The following is a 7,501-nucleotide window of genomic DNA, read 5'->3' on the forward strand; positions in this document are numbered from 1 at the left end:
ATAAATTCAACAAATAAATTTGTACATTAAACAGCAATTACAAAAAAAATTTATTACAAATTGTTATTTTTGTTATTAAAAATTATGTTACTTAATGTATAAATCTCTCTTATGTACTTAGTGTACATGTCCCTCTTGTAACAAATTAATTTTTATTAGCAACGACTATGTAGTTAGCAAAATAAATTTGTTAGAAAAAGATTAATTAGTCGCAACTGTAACATATTAATGTGCCTTTACAAAAATAGTACTCAACAAAATTTATCTATACTGTCAACGAAATAAATTTTAATAATATATTTTAATAATTTAATAATTTTAATAATTACATTTTAATTTAATAATTTTATTAATTTTAATAAATACATTTCTTTACGTGAAATGTAAGACACGTCAATTTAATCTTATTAGTTAATAAAGGTAGTACATATCAATGCAATAATATGATCCTATAAATGTATGATATTGAAATTAAAAGAAATTTTCTATTATAGCGACATTCAATAAAATTCATGCGAATGATCCGATATTGCCGATAATACTCTTAGGACATCGTATGTGCCTCTTCTAAGAACCGAGTATTTAAATACTGTGTGGTAGATATACAGATGCAATATTGTTCTTAAGAACATCGTATGGCTCCTATAAAAAGAGAGCATTTCTTACTGTTGTGACATGTGCAGCGATCGCTGAGGTAGATCGAACTCAAATGCTAAGGTATGTAAACTAATATCTTGTACTCTAATTAATAACTAATTTTTATATTCAGTTGATTTATCTACTAATAATCTTAATCGCTTCGAGAAACTCTTCTTTATGTGTATCGCTTTTGAATTATAATGTTACAAATAACTTTAAATTTTAATATCACGTGAACTCTTTCTCATAAATGTGATGTATGTACAATACAATATAGCTAATGTGTGACGAAACGTTACGCTGAATTCCCTTAAGATTTGCTATTTATTTCTTAGTTAATCATAATATCTTTAACAGCATTAATGTATCAAATATTACTTATTATTTTGAATTTGATGATTTTCTATATTGTAATGTGTCATTTTCTGAATATAAATAATAATATAAATTGTTTGTCTTCATATTGTGCAAAACATTAATTTGCAAAAAAAACTGATAAGTGTAAATAATATTAAAATGTCAAACGTCATATTATTCTTATTATTCAATAACAATAGTACAATTATTGATTGACAATCTAATTTCATAATTACCTAATTATAGTTGTAATGATAAAAAATCTGACCTTAAAAATATTAAACTAAACATATTAGTCTTAATTTGTAGTTATACTGTAATATGTAATAAAAAATACTGTTATATGTAAAAAAAGATGCTAAAAATTTGATGTTAAAAAATTTTCAATTACAAAGATGAATTTCTCTCTCTCTCTCTCTCTCTCTCTCTCTCATATATATAATTGCTAATAAAACGTTTTTGACAGAAAAAAGGGTAGGTTTTTTTAAGTAGAAAAAATTATAAAATAGAAAGATTGCAAATACTTAGGTACACAATTTAAAAATTTTGATTAAGAAAAGTACGTGATAATACCTGAAGCTGAAAGAAACTTTCTATGATTGTGACAATCAATACGATTCATGCGAATGAGCCAAATATTATTAAGGACATCGTGTGTCGTATGGCTCCTATAAAAACAGAACATTTCTTACTGTTGTGACATATGTGCAGAGATCACAGAGAGAGACTAAACTCAAATTGGTAAGGTATATTAAACTGATATCTTGTACTCACTACTTTTTACACTTACAATTAGTTGATTTAGCCACTAATATCTTAATCGCTTCGAGAAATTCTTCTTTATGTAGTATATCGCTTTTGAATTACAATGTTACTAATAACTTTGCACTTTAATATCGCGTGAATTATAAATGTGACGTACAATAATATAGCTAATATGTGTGATAAAACGTTACACTGAATGCTCTTAAAATTTGCTCTTTATTTCTCAGTTAATCATAATAACAGCATTTATGTATCAAATATTACTTATTATTTTGAATTTCACGATTTTCTGTATTGTAATGGGTTATCATTTTCTGCATAAAGCTAGAACTGTGCAAATATTCGTTATAAATTTGATGATAACGTCAATATTCTCAAAATAATCATTACAATTTATGTAATATTTTTAGTTAAGTTATTATTCCGTGTTACTCTTATTGCATAATTTTTGATAAATGTATGCGAAATTATCAAATAATGTATATTGATATGATCAAGTTCAACATTTTTCACTTGTTGCGATTATGTTAAATAACGTATGCAAACTTTATACTCGTTTTCATATGTAAGTTAAATCTTTTATCTAAGTTAAGTAAGTTTTATTTTTCAATTATTTAATCTCAACTTTATTATAACTCAGAGCTGTATAATTATCTCCACATAATAGTCATATTTTAATAAAAAATTCGATGTATCAGGTGAACACTTATACGGTCTAGACTCAAATTAAAAAAAATTAAAATTTCTTTGCTATCTTTATTTAAAATGTATCACTTTGTTTTCTTTTCTACTAAATAATAAATGTATATCTCAATCCAATCACGAATTGTGAAAAGTTTCGGAAATATCTTCTCTTTTTTGGTATAGATTTGAGATATACTAGCTAAATAACTTTTTCTCGTCTCTAAAATTTTATATTTATAATAATTTGTTGCTAATTTCAGACAATTATAACGATATTATAATACTATTAATAATCAACGTGATAAAGAAGATTGTGATCATATTTCACTACATTTTTAAGAGAAAAGACTTAAACAATAATTAACAATGCATTATATGTGGCAAATAATATATGCCATTATTTTTATAATTTTATCTTCAGGTAATAATGTAACGATATCTTACATAAAATTCCTAATTAAAGAACACAGATAATTTGCATTTATTGATAAATTTATTAATAAAAATTAAATAATGTAATAATTATAAATTAATTAAAACAATAGATAAAATCTCTTTCTATTTTAAATTAAAGTCCATTAACAATTAATATAAATGGATCATATTTTAGATTTATTTTATTCAAGCAATAAAGTAAGTGCAAATAAAGAATATAAAACAGCACAGAACAATGCGAAACAAAATAATAATACAAAAATTGAGTCTCCATTTTTAATATTTTTCATTTTAAGTGTAATAATATGTTTAATTATATATATAATTCTTTGCTCTTGTAAATATAAATGGTAAGTTGAGTTTTTTATAATGTTAATAATATTATAATAAATTTATACGCATTTAAATAATTCATAGTTAATTCGGCAAAAATATTAGGCTAATGACCAGAACGCACAGATATGAACATGAAACCATGGATATAAATGAAGGCAGAAATGAAAGCAGAGATCAACGCATAAACGAAAGCATAGATGATATAAGGAGTGAAGACATAGATGACATTTTGAATGGAAGCATAGATAGCAATTGGAAGAAAAGCACAAGTGACAGCATGCAGAATTATGTATATTTAAGCCTAGAATCCATGTCTAAACGCGACCAAGCGCCTGAAAACCATTTTAACTACAGTGTATCAACTTCAATCATTAATGAGATGGTAATACAAATTAGTACAATACAGAATATATTATATACAAAATATGTTGCAAAACTTATCTTTTATAGATTTTAATTATTTCTTTTTTTTTACAAAATTGCGATAAATATTGGTCTGTTCACGAAAAGAACACTTTTGCTGAAATATGTAAATTATGCCAGATACAGATCTGACAATAATTTTTATTGGACAATCAAAATTTATCAATAAAACATTCAAACTTTTGACTGCGATATGACTTCATTTTGTTCCATCCATTAATCAAATCGGGTGCTATATTGATAAATCTTGATTGTCCAACTAAAATTATTTTCAGATCTGTATCTGGCATAATTTCTAAATATTTCAGCAAAAGTGTCCCTTCTGTGTTAAAATAAAAATTTTTAATGAGACTTTGTAACTTTACACCAAGTTTGAAAAAAACCGAGAAATATTTCTGTTAATTGCATCTTATAACAGAATTTTTTTCTTTTAATTTAAGCAATTGATAGTCGCTGTGCGATTATTTATAACCGAGTTATCAAAAGTTAAAAGAAAAATCATCATTTTGACTTTGATCAGTCGTTATTCGTGAACAAATCATTGTGCATTATTTTGCTAAAAACTTTTGGAAAGCTGAAGATTAACTTTTTAGTATGCTGTAACTATTTTTCTATTCACTCCATTTTTTATAATAAAAAATCAAGAAAAGAAAATGTAAAAAACATATGTTTTACTTTTTCTTTTTGTTAACTCAATATACCTACTGTCGTAAAAAATGTCCAACCAAAATCACTGAAACAAAGCTTTTCAGTCCAACTCTATCTGAACAATACACAATAATGTTCATCATTTTAAAATCTTTTTTCTATATGACGATCGTACTTGAATTAGCCAGAATTGTTAAAAAGTAATAGATTAATCTGCTCTACCGCAGTAAATATATAAAAAACTGTTAGAGAGAGAGAGAGAGAGAACGAGAACAAATTTTATCATTTTTAACATTATAAAATATTTTCATTCAAGAAATTGCACAATAATTTTTAGGGTAAAAACAGATATAAATGCATGAATGAAAGCATGAATAAACGCAAGGTTAAACATTTAAGTCTAGAGCATATATCTGATAAATATGCTCAAAGACAGTCGTTTAATTCTGATGAAATAAGCTCTGACAGTTATGACAGTATATAATGAAAGTAAGTACAATACACAACATGTTACACATGTTTATGTTTATGAATATATGTTTTACATTGATAAAACTTAACTACATCAACTTCAAATTAGTAAAAATATTTGTTATTAAAAACTTTATTGCGAATTCCATTCTGTACGTTTTCAATCAAGTATACATTTAAAGAATATAAACAAGGCATGCATTTAATCAAATTTAAACAGTATATAAAACCTATCTTACAAAAGTTTTATCCGTCAAGCAAAAAATTATTATAATTTTAAAAACTGTTAATAATCTTTTTTTGCAGATAACTGTTCGTAATCTAAAAGAAACAGAAGATTAAAATTGACGATATATCGATGAGTATAATTTATAGTGCATAAATTATCACATTCGACTCTCAATTTTAAGTTGCTTAGACTATGCATTTCTGTTAAATGCACATTGCTTATAAGTTATTTAAAGTATATAATTTTAAAATTTCTAAAAAACCGTTACACGGTGTAATAATAAAATCTTAAAATAAAATGCCTGAAGCTGAAAGAGACTTTCTATGATAGCAATAATACGATTGATGCGAATAAACCAATTATTCTTAAGGACATCGTGTGTGTCTCTTATAAAAACTGAGCATTGTTTATTATTGCAGCAAAGAACGCAGAGATACACTGACCACAAACTGGTAAGATATACGAATTGATATCTTATCCTCACTGATCTGTATATTTAGTTGATTTATCCACTAGTTTAATAGCTTTTAATTGCTTTGAACAATTTTTCTTTTATTAAATAATTAGTTAATAAATAATAATACATTAATATATTTTAGTTCAAAATTCTCCAGTCGTTGCGATCAATATGTAAAGTACTTGCAAATATTCTCCTGTTTTTCATGTAAGTTTAATTTTATGTTTCTTTGTTATTTATTTTCAAATTTGTTAATTAACAGTTTATTAATAATTAACGACTACACCGTTTTCTTTACTCGCAACAAATATTCATTGTTTAATCGAATATTCACTGTAGTAGCCAAACGTTTATATGATTTAGACTCATAATAAACAAATTCTAATTTGTTTGTACAATATCTTTCATTAAAATTAATAATAGTATCATTGTCTTTTCTTTTAAATGATAAATACATACCTAATTCAACTATAAATTATGAAAAAGTTGCATAAATGTTTTCTTTTGTTTTGCGTAGATTTGAATTATACTAAATAAATATTTTATGATTTTTATATTTATAATTTTCTGTTACTGATTTCAGCCGATTGAAGCAACATTGCGGTACTAATAGCAATCAGTGGACAAAAAAGATTGTGATCATTTCTTATTGAGTTTATAAAAAAGACTAAACAATAATTAACAATGCATTACATGTTGCAAATTTTATATACCATCACATTTATAATCACATTTTCAGGTAATAATATCATTATATCTTTATAGATTCCCTACATAAATAATATAGTACGTTTTATTGATTTTTTCTTAAACTTTACACAAAAATATGTTTGATTAATTAAATAAGTATCCATTAATCTATTAATAACAAATTTTTTTCTCTGAACAACAAAATAATATTAATTTTCACTGCTAATAAAAAACTAAATTTGTACTATCAGTAGCTTCTATCTATTAGGATGTTAAACTTTTTAATAATATAAATTTTTATATACGGCCAAATAAATTTATTAATGATGTGTTTGTCACATAATAACAAAATAATACAATTAAAAAAAATTTAAATTTTTAAAAAAATTTAATGTCCATTTAATGTCTATAATTAATATAATTTATTATAATTTATACTTTTTATAGTCGCTTTAAACATATCAAACAATAGTGCAAATATAAGTACAGAAAGTAAGACAAATAATACGCAAAATAATTACATATTGAAAGAATTCAAATCTTTACCACCTATTCTTAGAATGTTAATATTTGGAACTATACTTATGTACTATTGTTCTGTTAAGTGGTAAGTTGATTTATAATGTTAATAATGTTATAATTTACTCATCCAAATAATTCATAAATAATGAAACAAAAATATTAAGAAAAAGTTATTAATTTTTTATTTAATTTTGTGTATAATTTAATTAATCTTCTTGTTTCTAATTATATATACTTTGGTGGTAAAAAAATTAAAATAATAATAACTAGCAATGTCTTTGTAGCAAAAAATTCAAACTTGCAATAAAGAATCGAAGAAATAGCGGATTAAAACAGGAAAATAAAGCCTCGGGTAAACGCTGGGTTGATTGCAGCGATGAACGCACAAAAAAACGCAGAGCTAAACGTAAACGCAAAAAAGGAACACACAGGTGAGTGGAAAGAGTGAAAGCACAAATGAAAGCATGACTAATAGAACATTTAAACATAGAATCCACGCCTATACATGCCGAAAAGCTTAAAAGACATTCGTATAGTTCAAATAGCAGTGGATCAAGCTGTGTACAAGTGATAGAAGTAAGTCCAACACATTCAATGTGTTATACACAGAATATGTGTTACATTGACAAAACTTATTAATTACAATGTTAAAGTATATAGAAAATAACTTAAAGCTTGCTCACATTCCTTCAAAAATAGATCTAATTACATTCAAGTCGGTACTTTCTGTACAAAATTTTGGTAGTATCCACATTTTTTTGAATTATGAGCAATTAAAAAGTTTTTTAATTTAAGCAAGAAAAAAAACACATTTAAAAAATACATAGATAATAGCGCAATAGTCT

General features: G+C 24.6%; 1 long non-coding RNA gene across 1 annotated transcript; it reads left to right on the forward strand.

Annotated features, from left to right (window-relative positions):
• The first annotated feature begins 1,451 nt into the window (after nucleotides 1-1,451).
• LOC105671607 (uncharacterized) lies at nucleotides 1,452-4,693 on the forward strand. Its single transcript, XR_010888695.1, has 5 exons — nucleotides 1,452-1,737; nucleotides 2,706-2,866; nucleotides 3,056-3,230; nucleotides 3,319-3,598; nucleotides 4,080-4,693. It is a non-coding gene; the product is annotated as an uncharacterized lncRNA (long non-coding RNA).
• Nucleotides 4,694-7,501: the final 2,808 nt, after the last annotated feature.

The sequence above is a fragment of the Linepithema humile genome, chromosome 2, assembly GCF_040581485.1.
Source record: "Linepithema humile isolate Giens D197 chromosome 2, Lhum_UNIL_v1.0, whole genome shotgun sequence".
Taxonomy (NCBI): domain Eukaryota; kingdom Metazoa; phylum Arthropoda; class Insecta; order Hymenoptera; family Formicidae; genus Linepithema; species Linepithema humile.